Here is an 18,482-nt window from a genome sequence, read left to right on the forward strand (position 1 = left end):
AATAAGTCAGTCACATCCCTACTAGATTACATTGAAGCTCTGAGGTTATAACTGTTTTTTTAATTAGGTGGGAAAGGAAGGCGTGAAACGTGAAGCAAAGAAGGATGTCAATCAAAACACCGCCATTTAAATAAAGACTTGATTTTTTTTTTTTTTTTTTTTTTGGCAGCTTTAATTTATAATACACCTTGAATATTGGCATGGGTTCTCTATTTCTGGGGGGGGGGATCATGTAATACAAAAACGGATGGAATCCACACAAAGATACAGCTATAAAATATGCGCACACATCCTTTAAAAATGTACTGTCATGGTAAATATTTCTACTGAAAACATTAAAGCCTTAACCATTTCACTTTAATGTTTGGCTTTTTAGTAAACAGTGTATGTTTTACTTATTACACTCATTACACTGTATGCTATCTCACAGAGACGGATGGTTGAACACATGGAACAAGGTTAAAAACCAGTGTTCTGATATCATTTAGCTATTTTTGGTCTAAAAAAACTGACCCACATAATATTCCAATTTAATTAAAAAATCTGACTCCGCAAGTAATTTTACAGCCTATTCGGCTATTGAAGGACCCTGACAGTTTGATTAACACATGCCACCCAAACCGTTCATAATCTATTATTCAAGCAGCTATTATTTCATATTTCAACATTTTTCAAGGTACTTGTATCACAGAGGATATTTTTCTACTTTAAGAATTGACTTTGCCAACCTTTGACGGGAGGCTGATTTGTTCAGTTATATTACAGGAGGGCAGATCTATGAAATTGTTGGTGTTAAATATTTCAGTATTTTCACGTCCTTTCAAAATAATGTTCCTACAGCATTTGTTTTTTTGTTTTTTTCCATACTGCTGTTCTGTTTTCCCTCATCCCCCAGCGGGATGAGGGATGACAGGAAGAAAATGGCTTTAATGGTGAGGAGGTTAATCTTTGTACACTCGCAGCTCTCTCTGGGCCAGATTCTTGCAACCCCGTTGCAACTTCCATTAACATAGAGGTTGCTGATGACACTGTATCCAGTGTAAAGTAAACAGGACCTGGAATTAATCAGAAGAGGATAAGATTGACCCACATGTTATCGCTTGCTGTTTGTCCTTGACCAGACTTTCTGCTGATTGCCTTGTGTTTTCATCAGGCCACTTTTTTTATTTTTTTTTATTTATCACAGTAATTTAGCAACATTTTTTCAGCATGGTCAGCAACTGGCAACACCGTGGTGGTACAAAGCAAATCATCTGAAGTACTCTGGAGTCTCTGCAGTGGTTTTTCTGCTATCTGAGGTGGAATTTCTTGTGAATGTAGGGGAAAAAAATGTAGCCAAAAGGGCATTCAGGTGTGTTCTTATTAAAAATTGGTGTGAGGAGGGCAGCCTACCTTCTTTAGGGGCTTTGTTACAAATATACCTTCATACTTTGAAGTTAATAGAAAATTGATTACGTTAAAGTAAAACTACATCTTCAGCACTGGGTTTTTCAGTGGGTGTTAGACAGGTTATCTCTGCTTTTGATGCGGAGGTAGAAGTCGATCTGAATCGATTTGACCGCAGTTGATGCAAACTGAAACAGAAGTTACATAAACTTTCTTGTTATAATCAAGGACATGAGGATAAACAGTGGGAATCAGAAGCTGCTTTCCACAGTATTGTATTATCTTTCACTTTTTACATGCTTTTTATCACCTCTTTTCATATCTATTATTTCTTGGCTCTCCTACTTGCCAGCCTTCGTTTATCTTAACAATCCAATAATTCATACTTCGCAGTGACTGGGCCAAAGGGAAGCGGTAGAGGGTGAGCCAAAAGAGCTAGCGATAGTGGCTAATTAGCTGCAGCTGCTGATGGGCCTGCTCCTTGCCTTGTGCCAGAAGAGCCTTGACAAAATTGTTATCCAATGTAATCAGAAAAGACAAGCCATTTTTCACTAAATTAGGATCCTGGACATGGTGGGCGGGATAAGGATGGGGAGGCAAAAAAAAAAAAAGGTAATCTGTGAGAAAGTGTGTGCACAAAGAAATCTGGCAAGATGGTCCACAGAGGGCAGCAGGAAGCAGAAAAAGACATAAAAGCCTGTGTGTGAGAACGTTCAGTTGCACAGTCCCTGATATCCTGTTACACGGAGGAATTTGACATTTAAAAAAACAAAGCAAAAAAAAGATACAGATAAAAAGACCGACAAACACCTAGATGACTGAAAATAGCATTTAATCTGTGGGTGACCGCCACCTGCATGAATGAGAACCTTCATCAACATTCAAGTTATAAACGGACAAATCAGATGCTTAAATACAAGGTGCCTGTTGGCCCCCTCATCGAACATTTGAAACATTTGATAGACAGAATCTTCTGAGCCGACTGTAGGATGGTGGACTTTTAACACGCTCACTCCTGATTGGTGAAAGTGTTTGCCATGGAAGCCATGACTCAGGCTGTGTCTGAATCCCCACCCTAATCCCTAACTACTAAAAAGCTATATAGTGTGGGACTATATACTGCCCTGGATTTTAAAAGCAAATTGGACACCATACTGACTACTTTTTTTTTAAAGAGCTAATATGACATCGCTAATTTCACAATCAAACATCTAATTGATATGAGCATTTTATGACATATATTTATGACGTACATTTATGAATACACTGTGTTCAGATAATGGAAATGTTGATGGTTCATCAAAAAAATGTATATTGAAACACTTTTTATTTTTGCAAAAAATGTCCAAGCACAATGCATTGTTGACTATATTTTCCAGTCTAGTGAATATTGATGCATACTTGTTTTTTTCTGAGAATTCTGGGAAATTTCTTGGAAAACCTAATTTTGGAATTGTAGATTTGGACAGCATTGCAAAATGGCAAACGCACTATAAAACACTATGTAGAGAGTAGTGAAGGAATTCGGAAATACTGTCAAACTGATGTGGACCAATCAGTGTATACTAACGTCATCTCACTCCAACATAGCGGCATTCCTGTCGTAAAAATATGAGGCCTGAATTGACTTCTATTTGTTGGAGCTGGAAGTCAGCCATTTTCTATTGGTGACATCACACTCACCTGGTCCAGACCTTTTATAGTCAATGTTGACACGTAACAATCAATGATTTATGAGTCGTAACGGAATGTTTGCAGGAATTCCAAATGCCAATGGGGGTGTCCCAAAGCCATTCAAAATGTTTTCTCAAAATGAAAATCCAACTGGATGGATGGATTGTCGGATCAATTCAAATTAAAAATCAAGTTCACTATATCTGAATCATTAAAAAAAAGTATTGTTAAATTTCTGTGATTTGATTTCCCTGAGTCCCAAAGTGCTGAAATTGTTAGACAACTTTTTTAGTTGCTTAAGAATAAAATACAATTATAATTGTAATCAAGAAAAGTTATCCATCCAATAATATAACACTAGCTCAGTACAAACCGAATAAAAAAATAAACTAACTTGCCAATTTTCCAGTTGTTTTGGGTTTACACCCAGTTGGTGACCCATCACAGTCCATTGAGCCTCACTCTAGTTGAGGTTCTATCAGCATTCAAACTCCTGTAATTTCAACATAGGGTTCATAAACCAGCAAGACATCTCTGCATTCATAGGAGTATAGGACCCATCATGCCACTGGGGTCTTGTCATTTGCAACTTTGCATGTTAAACTTACTGTATATAAGGAAGCAACTGACCTCAGGAGAGCGACAATCAAAAGCCTTTTTTCATTTGGTAGAAGGTTTTCTGGAAAAAACATGGCAACTTGCTTGTTTACCACAATAATATTAAGATTTATTTTTTCTTAAATGTGGGTCTTTGAATGAACACATGTAGAAATAGAGGGAGTCACACAGCAAGAAATTGTACATACTGACACAACCAGCATAATGAAACAGGATGTTGTGTTCTGGGGTGTAAAAAGGTACAGCTTCGTGTAGCAAAATGTACAAAGATATCCAGTATGCATCTGCATAAAGTGGATGTAGCACCAGTCGGTTATGGCTTTTGCGGTTTCACTTTATATTAACTACGGTCAAATGTATTCGTTTTGCTCCCACCTCCGCATTTAACGTCTGCAACCTCAGTTTTTTTCTAAAATCAAGCTGTTTGGTACCGCAGGGATCAGACTCAAAAAGCTAATTTTCAGGAAACCCATGCCTGTGGGTTTGTTGTGTTTGTGAGTATGCACACAAATGCAGTCTCACAAACTCGATGCGTGTGTATGTCTGCGGTGTCTCTCCCTGGTGCTTACCTTGGTCGGTGTTAGGTCTTGGTCTAAAGGGGCTTGCAAAGGCCAACCAGCTGGCAGCAGCTGGGAAGCGTCAGCAGATGTGATTGTCAAGCATTCTGTTTGGTTCATTAGCTGCTCTTCCACTTGCACCAAACGCAGATGTTGCCTGGCCCACAAAGCAAAGAGGAAGGACTGTCTGTGTGCGCGTGTGTGCGTGTGCAAATCTAAGAAATAAAGAGGAAGGGCTCATTAAAATTTGGAAGTCACATCTATGAGAACACAAATGTGGAGCATTTAGTATTTAGCTCTCTTGGCTTTTTTCAGCAATTTTCATTCAAAAGACCCTAACTTATGAAATCACTACCTGCTGACTGGTGTTGAAGCAACTTTTGTAAATCAAGTATCATTGTCAATCAACAAAAAACTGTACATTTTTGCAACAGATTCAGAAAATAAAAAAACACAGATGGAGAAATTTTTTCTGCAAATGTGGTTTTAGTGGCCACAAAAGAACTTTAAACACTGATGGTGCATTTACATTGTGGTTGGATTTGCTAATACAAAATGCTCTTTTTTTTTCTTTTTTTTTTTTTACTTACCAAGGTGGTTAACTTCTTCTTCCACTTTCGGCTTCTCCCATCAGGGGTCGCCACAGCGAACAAGTCGCATGGTAAATTTTTGGCAATGTTTTACGCCGGATGCCCTTCCTGACGCAACCTTCTCAAACCGGGCTTGGAACCGGCAGAGGTAGAGAAGGGAACAGGGAGCAGCCCGGAGTCGAACCCAGGTTTCACGGATGGAAGGCGCCGCAAACCAGCACGAGCTAAACTGGCTCCCACCAAGGTGGTTAACTAACCTCAAGAAAAAGAAACAAACTTTGTGCATGTTTCTAATGGTCTTTTTCTGGTAACTTTGTTGCAGACCTCTTTTCTATTATGATGTCATCGTGCAAAAATGTAATTGCTTGTCAGTTACTTCTTTTGCTTTTTTTTTTTTTTAGTTATTTTCCAATCCTGTTTCTGTGCAGCATTTCATTGTCCGGACTGTCCAGACCTTGGTTGGGAACAATATGTATTCAGATTGCTGTATCCTCGGAATAAATATTTATCCAGAGCGAAGGTCTGTTGTAATTAACGTGAGGGCGGCTGGAGAAATGCTGTTTTGCTTCTCCCTGGAGTCACCAGCAGCTCTGCAAGTCTCAGGTCAGCTGGTCTGCCTATGTAGATGTCTTGTTCTCACATTTCTCACACTGTGTCTGGTCCTTATGCGTGGCCATTAATGTTTGTGTGCCCATACGCATGTGTGTAAATGTTGGCAAAAGCCAAATAGTGTGGACGCCCGTTAGCAAATGTTATAACTGAATCAGAGCACTCTCTATTCTGCCAGGAGCCTAATTAGATGGGAAATCATTGTTGTTTTCAGCAGATAATGCCCGAGCCGTATTATCTATTCAAAACATAACCGCCAGCAGTATTTGCATTTAATGCAGAGATGACTGCAATATGATCAGTAAACACAGTAATGTTGAATGAGAATACCAAAACAGAATTATACTGCAAGACAAAAAAAAAGACTAAAAAAGGGAACTTTCATAATCATTTTTATTTCCAGTCCCAAAGTTGTAGTGAAAACTTTATTTCATTCATAAAAAAACTCAAAGAAGGGCATGGCACTGCTTAGTTTAGGAATTGAGAAAAGAATAAGACAGAGAATGAGAGAGCCCTGGCTCTTCATGGAGGTATAGAGTGACTTCTTAACTACTGCCAATGTGAGTAGAACCCCCACAGCCTCCCCCCCTGCCTGCATTTTACTGAAATCCCTCCAGCCTAATTAGGTGAAAAAGTGCAAGATGTTTATGAAGCTTTCTAGGCAACCAGTGACAGCCACTAAAGAGCCATCGACTGCACAAACGGTGACAGAGTGGATCGACGTGCCCACTGAAGAATATGCCATGAGGGTATTTACCCTGAACCTGCAGAGCTTGCACAGATGACATCTTAATAAGCTGAGCACTATGATCCATTTTTAACTGAGCCAGCCGATCTCTCAAGACGACTGTGCACCAGTGCCCACATCTAATTGGGTTCTCCCTTCCTCCAGCACCACTGTGGCACTCAAATCGTCTTATATAAAGTTCTAAACTTACTTTAAAAGGTGTCCAATGGTGAACCTGTTGAAGTATGTACACATCTACAACAGTAATTTGATTTGGACAAGTAGAGAAAAGAATACACAAATTTATTATTTAAACAAGGCAATTAAGCATCAATTTACATAATCCCACCTCAGTTCCCGAGTTATTTAGTTTCCCCTTAGGGTTTAATAAAGGTTTTTTTTTTTTTCTCTTTTTCTTGAAAAGTAAATTGAATTATCTTGCTAAATAATCAGCAGGGAAGTCTTTCTGCAGAGCATTAGAAATCTTACAACAGTGATAATGGTGCGCCTTACGGGTAAGAATTATAGAATCACAGAATTATTTAAAATCTTTTGGATATTTTTTGAGAAATAGCACCAGTTTTAAAAACATTTAAAGCAACACCTTAGAATGCAATAATCAGCCTGTCTATGTGCACAGGTAGATTTTTGTGTCAAAAACCAAGAACCTTTTTATCATTCCTAAGGAAAAAAAAAAATCATGATTATATAACGAGTTAATCAATATATGTGAATACTTTGAGGTCCCACTCGGATCATCTTTTGATCTATTTTAGAAGCTTTCCCTGTGATCCTTTAATTATGATGATGCTGTTTTTCAGGCAAACTCTCAAAACCTGTGTTGTTTTCTAGGAAATTCACTTTTAAAATGTGGGTGAAACTCTTTGTGCGGAGTAAGCCTGCCCACATTCCCCATCATCCATCTGTTTACACACTCTGCCGCTAGCTTTTGAACCTGATGCCAGCTCGGACAAGGAAAACGAAGATGTACATGGATGCATCCGAATGGAGCTTTTAACAATGGCCTTTTTTTTCTTTGCTCCAGATTTACAACATTTTAAATAAAGAAATAATCAGAAATGCCATTTTAATCCAAATTGTCTTTACCTCCATCATCAAAAAAAATGGAGTTAAAAACACCAAAAGCACCATTTTCATCTGAGTGCATCTTTAAGAAATTTCTCAAGGTTGAACACAAATTATTGTTGATAAACCTTATTAACAAAAAAGAAGATGTTGCACCAAATGGATAAAAACTTGTAGAAAAAAACTTTTAACATCCTGCTCCAAGTGCAGAAGGAGGCCCTCCTGTTTTTTCACACAGCATTTGTGTAGGAGTCAGCAAAGACTTCAACTAAAAGTGTTTACGAACAAACCAGAAGATGGTGAGTCTGTCTGCGTGAACATAACTGCTTTTGTTGTTTGCTGCTGCAAACTTTACAACAACACACACAGATAACTTTAGTTTATGTTTCAGAATACTAAGTACCGTGGAAATGCATTCTCGCAACCCCATATTTTCCGGCTGCTTTTAGAAGTATGCCAGATCACTTCAGCCAACGTTCCTTCCTGCAGTGAGCTACAATGACGAGGAGTTGATTGTTTTACTCACACAGCTTTTATTTACATGTTCACAGTGTCTGACCACTCGCATCACTTCAGACGACCCAGCGGTGACGGTCTGCATCAATCACAGCTGAGGTCACTGAAACAGACAACAAACAGAAAAAAAAAAGTTGTTATTTTCCCTTTTATTTTATCCCTTTTCTCATTTGGGGCTAAGCTGCTCAATGATACTCGCCTAGCCTCCTACCTTGTGAGGGAGTGATGTGGGAGTTGAATCTCCGGAGACCTGGTGGTTAAAAGCAGAAAGGAGGAACCATGTTCAGCCTGTATGAGCTGCCAGCAAATCTGTTAATTAAGCATGCTAATGGTTGTAATTGTAGCTGATGGTGAACCCAGCTGTTGAGGTAAATTCTAGGTTTAGCCCACTGGTTGTCAGGATATTGCGTGTGCATCAGGTTCAGGCACACATTTATTTTATGCATGAGTGGGAATGGAAGCCGGCAGACAGAAAGACGGAGTATGAGCGGCTGCACAGAGAGGAGAAGGTGAGAGGTTAGCCATAGGCATGACAGGGTAGAGGAAATAGATAGAGGGGAGAAAGATGAGTTTTTTAACCTTGTGGCTCACCTTCTCACTCTCACCATCAGGTTTCATTTCTACAGCTGGAAAAAAAATATATATCTGGTAGGTTTTTGCCCTCTGCTCAGGGTTTGCTGCATTCACACCAGGCATGTTCAAAAACATGCTAACGCAGGTTCTTATACACACGTTTAGCCCACAGTGTTCAGACTAGACAGGCAGGAGGGGTTTCTTCTTTTCCTTTTCTTCTGTCTTCCAGCACAGGTCTGCCACCTACAGTTAGAAGGGGCTTGGTGTGAAATGTTGAAGCAGTGCAAATGTCCTGAATCTTGCTGCAGACTTTTTCTTTAACAACTTTATTCTGATTTATGAAAGACTTTTCCATCCACGATCAATTTTCTAGCATTTGGCAAAACGTTCGTTCACATAAACATTTTTTTGGAATTGGTTGTTTGCTGAAGGAGGTGTGAAGGACTCTTTATGCTACTTTTATTTAACCCTTGTGCTATTTTAGGCACTTTAACATTGGGAGTTGGGTCATCCAGACCCACTAGACAGTGCGCTGAACCTTTTTTCTTCAATGATTTGTGATCTTCACTGGTGTCCATGGATTACATGAAATCTTTCCACCTTTATCCACCTTTGTCATGGTAGGGAGAACACGTCAATGGTCATCTTGACCCCATATGATAGCACAAGGGTTAAGATGTCAAGATCAACAAATCCTTGTGGAAATCATTATGCTCCTTTTATTTTCTTCTTTTTTTTACAAATGCTAATTTTTTTTTAGGTTAGTAGTGCTACTTGTTTTAAAAGTACCCCTTTAAGGGTCTACACATGCATTCCTAGGGGAAATTTAAATTCATCAATTAACCTATGAAGCATCTTTGTTTGAGATTGTGTGGAAGCTGGAGCGTCCAGAGAAAACCCACACATGCATGGGAAGAACATGCAAGCTACACACAGAAAGCTCCCACCTGGGATTTGAACCAGGGCCTTCTCGCTGTGATGCTGGATTCCACTATGAAGTCCTGATTTAAATGTTTTAAGGAAAAACAAATCAAAGATGTGACATCTAAGTTGTTTTCAGCTGTACAAAGTATTTCCAGTTTTAGCAGGAGTTTCAGTTTGTTTTTGTTGCGGTAAATCTCTGGTACCTGTTAGAGTATCTGACTACAAAAAAAGAGATAAGTATGTCAAAGTGCAGACTGTGCTTTTCATGAAAGTGTTCCCTTTTTTGAAATATTCCACAAATAATCAAAAAGTGCCACTTGACAAGGCAGTGAGCCCTGTACCTGAGCATCATTAAGTCTGGAAAAAAAAAAAAAAAAAGTGTGGTGTAGGAGTAACTGGGCACCATAATCAAAAAAGTATCAATACTTTGATTAAATGTGAGCTCTCTATCTGATACCTGGTGAATAGCGAGCAGTGGTGTGGCACAAATGTGTATTCTAATTTCATGCCGCTACTAAGACCAATTTCATGCCTTGTTACCAAGCAGCATTCCCTCCACTTTGTGAAAATGGGGCACTCAGGTAAATCACAGACCCGTCGTTAATATGACTGTGCCGCTGACCGGCATAAAGCAGGTTTGTCGTCACCATTCTAGTCATTATCGATATTTAGTGAGCATGTCAGCTGCGTTGTAACATACACACACATCACTCCTCGTCTGTGCTCTCAGGGGTCTGGTACAAACGTTTTTATTAAATCAATATATTTCAATCAAAATTCTCAAGATCGACCCTGTGTGTGTTTCATGTTTTAGAAAAGGGACAACAAATACAGTACATTTTACAAGCCATGGCTACATCAATCATTTTCAAATGTCCAACAATAAGGCAACATCATTTCATCCGTTCAGAAATAGGATTGTTTGGAAATTGCATGTCTTTCGCTTTAAGGGTAAAAACTTGAGTCTTTCCTGAAATTGTTTTGCTGCTTCTAATAGACGACAATGACGTTTGAAAGCAAAGAAATTAAAATAAAATCCTGTCTGCTCCTTTAATCAAGATCTTAACCCAGACTGCACAAAGAAACGTGTCTATTCATACCCAGTAATAAAGAAACTAATAAATGTGCTTTCTTTTTTCACTTTGACCACTCTGCGTTAGTTAACTTTATAATTTGTGATAGCTGTATCAAATGCACGTCCAATAGAGTGAAACTTATTCAAGCGTAAAGAATATGTGCAACGTTTTTTTTTTTCTAAACCTCCTGTGTCTGAGATGCTTTTTTGGTTTGAGATGCTTTCATGGCATTCCATATGTAGCTTTTGTCAATGTCTGTCTTCACTTTTTCTTTTTACTGAATTGTATTAAACAGATGTATTAAATCAGTGTTCAAAACAAAAATGTGAATGAACCACCTAACTGTCAGAGACATGCAAATGCTTCATTTGGGGTGTGATTATGGGCAGCACACAGAGCTAAAATGAATTTTGAAGTCCGACATGTGGCTGTGAAGGTTTTTGTTGGAAAAAATTGGCTAAAGCATTAACCTGTCGCATGCGCTGTTGGATGCGGGGGCCTGAGGGGAATTAGGCAATGATGTTATAAATAACTGTTGTTGGAGTCAATATGCAATTTTATGTTAGTCATTTGTTAATCACAGAGGAGAGATGGAGGCAGCAGAACGACAAAAAAAATGGTCTATAAAGAATAGATGGAGTGGGTGCTATGCAGGCTTCTATTGTATAGATAGAGAGACGGACAGATGGATTTGGTTAGTTATGTCACATTCCTTTCATCCATCCATGCTCTGCTGGTGGGACTGCTTGTTTGGACACGCACATGTGTAGCTATGAGTCCCTGCTCAACCGGGTGGCCGTGTGCATATGGTTCCTTATGATAAAAGTGTCGGAGGGATCTCATTAGCAGTCTCATACTTTCTCTCTTAGGAGACAGGGTCTCACCGCGAACACAGGGTGACAGATGTGATTCCATGTCATTACTGCAGGAAAGTTTAGAGTTCCTGTTGTTGAAATATTTCAGAGACCTAACAATGACATGGACGTCCATTCTCCGTAGTGTCCTTACCTGGCTTCTTTAAATGTCTGTTCTTGTTTATGCATGATGATGCTGTCACTGCATACCATTCAAAAGTACTGGGTGAAAGTAGAGGTGTAGAATATCCAAGTGAACCTGTGACCTTGATGTTGCTATAAAGGTGGTTTATGCACTAGGAAGTCTCAGAGGTAGTTAGACGGGTGCTCAGAGCCGGAGGACACGGCAACAGTATGAGATCAGAATCTGTTTTTCTGGCTTCAGGATAGCTTCTGATATTGAGCTTGGAATTACTTTCTTGTAATCCATTCATTCTCATAGCCGATTCCTGGAGGAGCCACAGTTTGGTGATTACTCTCGTAATCTCTCCTAAAGTCTTAAGCCTACACAACAGTCGACAATGTTTAGTAATATAGGCATTTCTTAGTTTTGTAAGGAAATAAATGATAGAAAAATTTAAAAAAAAATGCAATTTCCCATACGATCAGTCTTATTTTTTGTGCTCCCATTTTAATGATTGATTGAATGTTACTTTTAGATTCTTGCAAACTGCTGGGGATTTGATTCTGCTATATCTCCTTTCTTAAGAGAAAAAAAAAAATAGGTGAAAATATTCTTCAAGCCAAACACATCCTTGCCACCCATTTTTCCTGGAGGGTAATGACAGATGTTGTACGACAAAGGGAATCTGTTTCCACAATGCTTCATGTAACCTCTCAGCACTTCCTGCCATGAAAAAGCTCAGTTTCCTTGCAGTGTTTTTGAGCCACTGGACGAAAGCCAAATGTGCAAGAGAGGGTGCCTCCCCACAGCTAGCGCATCCTCTGACATCGATCTGTGCCATTACTCCGTTTGACACCTGGTTCCATATGACTAGATGGCCTACAGGCTGGACAACGAAGACAAGGGAACAGAACAGGGGCAGCAGATACAAATGACCCCCCTCTGGCTATTTCTTTCGTCCTGATGGTGGAGGAGTGAGGTACAAAAAGAAGGCCAGACAGTGAGAGGATCAGTGAAGCTATTTGGGTGGGATAAATATACAACATGTGGAACTGAGGTCTCAACCGTCTGTGCGATGCGCTTAAAGGGAAAGGCCTAAATTCAGTGACAACCTGGGGTGGGCCTGTTGTATGTGTTGGTCCTTCTCTGTAAAATCTAAGCGATAAACCAAGGGAAAAACCTTATGATATAGAGTCAGTATACCCTCAATAAGAAACACTTTAAGTTATGTACATGCAAGAACAAAAACTGTTTAGACTGCTGGTTCTAGCATGTTGTGGATATAAAGAATTGTTGATAAAGGCAAGATGAAGAGCCCTTCATGGAGAGCTGCAAGCCTAGTGGGCAGCATTATGAAGTTGCACGGAAAGTAACCACACTGAAAGCCTGAGTGCAGGCAGGCCTGTGCAACAAAAACAGGTGGCAGTAAGAGGAGTGGGCTTTTAAGTGCCAGCAATGGCTGGGCTACCACCATGTCACAACTGCTCCTATAAAAGGAACGAATGGCCAATTTTCCTCCTCTCTCCACCCATGAAAGGTCATTTGTGGAGAGCAGTGCTTTCAAACAAAATGTTGCAGGCTTTTTGGTGGCCTCAGTAGAAGCTCACAAAAACATGGCGCATCGGCACTGTAGTATTCATACCACCATTTAAATGTTAGTTGTTTTCTGGCTGTTTCAGTTATTATGTCCATATCACACATGTTTCTCCAAATGTGTTTACAGAACAGTGTCATTCCCAAAAACACTGTGATACAAGGATGAAGAAAGGACAAATTCATGCAAAGACCCCCAAATAAATATGAAACTCTGAGTTATTCGATGAAAAACCGACAAAAAGTGAAGAAATTGTCTAATTAAACCATCTTTAAATCTGTTTCTTTACCCTTCTGCAGACTCTGCTGTTGTCATGTTCATCAATTGCACCAAAAAAAGTTATGTAGTGCTATTCTGGGATGTACTCATCTAGAATCTGGGTACATCCTTAGTTTCTAATAACATTTTAACTTTTTTTTAACCATTTAAAATATGTGCTTTCAGTGGTGAAGGAGACAAAAGGGCTTCTTAATTTGTAGCCCAAATGTCGCAAAATAAACTAGGATCAGAAGAGGATTTGGTTTGAGGATCAGGGACTTACAGAAAGACGGAGGTGGTTTTAATCCGTTATGTCGCCACTTAAATCACAGTCCCTTAATTTAACCTTCTTTTGTTTAATTAACCCCAGATTTCAAAGTTAATTAGGTTCAGGTATTAAAAGGAGATTTTTTTTTTTTTTTTTTTACTGTAGCTGTTGGCAGACTTAAGGCTTTGACCTTGCAATTCATTAGATGAGATCGGATTTGTTTTTCCACTACACCTTCAAGAAGAAGATAGAAGATAATGACTGGTGACGACAAGTGAGCTTGAAGGTTCTAATGTTTTGACAATCCATCATTTTGAAATGTTGTGTTCATTGATAAAACAGCCTGTATACCTTGAAATCTGCCATCACTCCTGGACAATGAAAAGCCAAACAGAACAAACGCTTCTCTTTGGTGTGCGGGAAAACTAATTAAGAATAATGAAAAGGATCAAGGACGTGTATTCTGCTTCTTTTCAGCTCTTTTTTTTTTTTTTGTTGTTATTGCTGTGTGCCTGTACATGCTTTAAAGGCTGTTTTAAATTAAATTAGAGAAACAGGATTTCCTTTCATGTGACCTCACACAAGTTTTTTTTAGTATGAAATGACTATTTTTCTTAGACTGAAAAGTGTTTGAGTTATTTTTAATAAAATAAACATATGGAAATCAAAAGGCGGCAAAAGAGTGGAATTAGCACCAGACAATGAACATCTCAAATGTTGACTTTGGACGTATTAACCAAAGTTATCACACCGAGCTTTATTAGTCTGATAGGAGATCCATGGCTAGTGGCCACCACATTAACCTCATGTGGCCCACAAATCAATGTGGTCACAACAGGGTGTAGTGGAGCAGGAAGGGCCTCCCCATCTGTTGGACAACAACGCTGTGGGTTAATCACAAAGGCGGTGATTGCAAATGGCAAAGCTACTTGGGAGAATGGAGCATAAACAAAAGCAAATTGGAAACAGGTAGAGAAGAGTGTCCATATTAGGTATCCTGAAGGGCTTCGTCTGATTACAACAAGCCCCACATGTGTCTCTCTGCGGGAGGAGTGAAGTGGCTTTAAAGCACGAGCCTGCACATCTATCTTCCCATCCATCGCTCCTGCTTGATCCTCCACTGCCTCTTATCCATATTTGAAATTACAAAAGCCCCCTCTTATGGGTGGCTTATCACCCATGTAATGATAAAGTTCAAAAGTGAATCCATCTGTACAGCTCAGAAAGCCATTGAAATCCTCTCTTTGAGGTGCTGGCCACAGCAGCAGCAACTCCTGTCAGTTTACAGAGTATCTGGCGTCTAAAGCACAAATTAAAAATCCTGTATTGATGGATTAAAAATAGGTTCCAAACTCACTCTTGGACATAGGAGCAAAAATCTGTTAGTTTGTACTGCCGTTTTGGAGTTACTGCACATCAGTTACAAGCTGCCTCAGAGGATGCACCACACATTTAAGCCCTGCTAAACACTGTATGCTTGTGTTTAAACATTCAAAAGAAACACTGCTCACACAGCACAGCCAAATCATTTTTTCCACTTCTTTGGTTGCAGCTCAAAAGGGACCAATATCAGACATTTGTGCACATCAATACTCTGAGCTGAGAGAGAGAAAATGCCAAAGTGCAAAAAAAAGAACAAAAAACTGCTCTATCATTTAGTTTGTAGCTCAGCTCAGATGACTCTTGAAAATCTCTTTTTTGTATTTAAGGCCATGAAACTTCTTTCAAACCAGTGGGAAGAAAGAGATAGAAGCATATTTTTAATCAAAGGTTCCATTTTAAATGCATCATGTAGTTTACGTTCGTGCATCACAGCGTAAAAAAATACAGCGGTATCCAAGCTCAATCAAATGCCCCCCTTCCTCTCCTTGACTGTTTGAAGCCTTGAAAATATAAATGACTGGAACTTTTAAGGCGTCCAGGAGAGAAATATTAAACATTTGGTGGTTCTCACTAAAGGAGACCTCTGTGACATTGATGTTTCCTGGCCTTTCATAGTCAAATGCAACGAGGTAGACTCTTCAAAACACACACCCCACAGGCCGAATGCAGCACAACAAAAAGAACAACAACAGCAGACCCACAATGAAGGACCTCTCAAGCAGGGCCTCTCTATAATTAACTGGAGCAGTTGAGTTTGGGGATTAATCCAGGAGGGGCGGCGAATTAAAGCTCAGCTAATGAGTTGAAGTTTCTTAATTTGTTCTCCCCCGTAATTCCAGAATGGATTAGCAGTAGCTTTAGTTGCCTCTTCCCACAGATTAGCAGGGCTCGCTCAGCGTTTAACGGCGGGGTGGAGGGAGAAGAAGATGCAGAAATAGATGCACGGCTTATGGGTTGAGATGCCAAGTGGAGTTTAGCAGACAAGGGTGTTCTAGCTGTTTTGTAAGTTAAAAACAGTAATTCTGAGTCAATCGTCACAAAAGCGAGAACATCAGACTTCCGACCTTTTCATTAGTCCCTTTGGTCAATGGTGATTGGTTGCAGAAAACCAAAATATGTTTCTCGTAATAACGGAAAACATCTCATTTGATCCATGCCATCTCTATCTCCATCCTCCCAACCCTTTTCATCTCTTGTCTGATTCCTTGGCAACATGAGGGAGGAGAACTTAATATTAGCAATTAGGGTTAAAAGGCTCTGAGGGTGGTGGAGAGCAGTCAAGCCCGACTGGACATGGCACAGCACCTGATGCCTAATAATGAAAATTGAAAGAGCTTGTTTTTAATTCTACTGCAACTCTGGGTGCTATTGCTCCTGAGCACAATAAGGCCAGGGGGCTTCCATCTACTCTTTCAGGCAGGTTTCTCCATTAGCCTTATATGCCCCCTCACATATATGCTGGAGTGCAAGTACATGGCCTCTATTCCCTGAGTGCCAATCAAAGCCAACTTGTGGAAGGCCAGTCTTTATAAATAGAGCAAATAAAGTATTGCAAACTTATTTTGTATCCTCTGGTTTGGTTCAATGCAGACTTACAATAAAACAGATAACTATCTCCTTCACAACTGATTCTAAATGACAAAAACCTCTTTCAATAAATATTTGATCAAAGCCCTGTGTGAAGATTGTCTATGAATTTGTCTACGTGTTATGACTTTCCATTAAATCTAGAAACAGGGAAAAAAATAGAAAATCATTTTTTTTAAAAAGGTTTTCACAAATGCATTCGTGAACACAGCTAACTATATGATACCTGCAAAGATTTAAAACCTTGTGTTTAAACATTCAAGATATTTGACCCAGTTGGAAGTTGTTTTAACTTCATTTGAGGATTTTTTTAAGATGGTGCAACCTTTACTAAAAACTCAAAAGAAAAAAGCAAACAAAAACTATTTGCTTAGAAAAAAGCAAAAAAAAAAAGGATAAATGTATTAACTGGCTAAATAACATTCAATCTGATGTAACTCTAACAGTTAGCTTTTTTGGCTAAGTTCTCCTTTTTTAAATGCTTGTTTGAAACTAATTGTTCAATTTTTTTTATTCTAAAATTTTTTAAGTAAAAATTCCTCGCCACATGGACATGATTTTACTACTTCTAGTAATTTTCTACTTAAGATGAATCTTCATTTCTAATTTTAGGTTACCTCTATTTGCAGTGGACTATTTCATTTCAGGTTGTCATTAAATCCACTCATCAACCTTCATGTCATCACCTAAGCTCTGGACTATAAGACCTTAAAAAGTGCAGAGCAGCAGCATTTCATCCATCCATCCATCCATCCAATCATCTTCTTCTGCTCATCCGGGATCGGGTCAAGGGGGTATAAGTCCAAGAAAAGATGCCCAGACTTCCCTCGCCCTGGCAATGCCTCAATACAAATAAATAAATAAAACACTGTTTTCGTAAGAGTTAGAAAAACCAAAGTGATGGATTTGACTTTAAAAGGAGGTCACCGTAAACACATCCTACCCCTCAGAGGTTCTGTAGTGGAGAGAATGAGCAGCAAGTTTCTGGGTTTGCACATTTCAGACACACTCTTTGTGCCACATTGCTGGCCAGGAGGACTCAAACCTATACCTTCTATTAAAGAAAAGAAAAATAAAAAACCTTCCCAACGTCCATCATGTGCTCCTTTCTACCCAGATAGGCATTAAGAGCCACCTTATTGGCTCCAACACTGCATTTTGCAAAAATTGTACAGCCACCATATAGTGGATGCAGCCAGCATGATCATGGGTGCCCCACTGCCCCTCCCTCACAGACATTTTCTCTCCACCCGCCTCATTCACAGAGCCATCAGCATCGCAGGCGACTTCTCTCACCCTTCACACTACCTCTTCAGCCTCCTGTCGTCAGGGAAAAGGGTTTCAGAGCCGTGCTCCACCAGACTCTGAAACAGCTTTACTCACCGAGACTCTGAATTTTGCCCTTGTTTGTGCAGTACAAAAAACTTTCTAAACATGGATTCTACCTCTACAATCTAACACATATATTTAATACTGCTCACAGATATAAATCCTCTAAAACTCATCCTAACATCTTTTTTTTTACTTAAAATGGCATATTTTGCACGTATATTTCTCTGTACAGGAAGTGTTTTCTGTCATTACAATTTCACTCCAATCATCTTGTGATCTATTTTAAAAGCATTCCCAGTGGTTTTTATTTATGGTTATGTCCTTTTAAGGCAAAATAAGATAAAAACCTGTGTCGTTTCTTTAGGACAAAGTTTCTGGAGAGCGGCAGGCGCTCATCAGAAATTTGCCTCTGAGTTGTGAGCCTGCTCGAATTTCCGATCATCCCTATGTGTGTGCTCTTTCCCACTAGCTTACAGCCCCTCATAACCCCAACCTTACAACCTCATAAATGGTGAGCATTATCGAAGCTGTCCAGCTGTACAGTTTTGAGCCAGATTCCAGCTCAGACAAGGAAAATGAAGACGTACATGGATCTATTTGTCTGCAGGCTTATGCGTCAGAGCAGGGAGCTTGTCCCGCCAAATATACAACTACAAGCTTTTCAAACAACATTTTTGCATCTACTTCTGATTATTGAAGTACTTAAAAATGCAAATTAAATCTACGTTTTCACCAAAAATGCTATT

At 39.4% G+C, this 18,482-nt stretch overlaps 1 protein-coding gene and 2 long non-coding RNA genes across 18 annotated transcripts in view; 2 read left to right on the top strand and 1 right to left on the bottom strand.

Annotated features, from left to right (window-relative positions):
• The window catches only part of kirrel3b (kirre like nephrin family adhesion molecule 3b), a 186,114-nt gene that overhangs the window by 47,404 nt on the left and 120,228 nt on the right, over positions 1–18,482 (top strand). The window lies entirely within an intron of this gene.
• LOC144981663 (uncharacterized) lies at positions 143–7,417 on the top strand. The gene is made up of 2 exons (XR_013647233.1): positions 143–4,829; positions 5,070–7,417. It is a non-coding gene; the product is annotated as an uncharacterized LOC144981663 (long non-coding RNA).
• On the bottom strand, positions 7,761–8,114 carry LOC144981662 (uncharacterized). Its single transcript, XR_013647232.1, has 2 exons — positions 7,975–8,114; positions 7,761–7,866 (listed from the first exon to the last, which is right to left on the bottom strand). It is a non-coding gene; the product is annotated as an uncharacterized LOC144981662 (long non-coding RNA).

The sequence above is a fragment of the Oryzias latipes genome, chromosome 13 (assembly GCF_053564925.1).
Source record: "Oryzias latipes strain Hd-rR chromosome 13, Olatipes_Hd-rR_3.1".
Classification (NCBI taxonomy): domain Eukaryota; kingdom Metazoa; phylum Chordata; class Actinopteri; order Beloniformes; family Adrianichthyidae; genus Oryzias; species Oryzias latipes.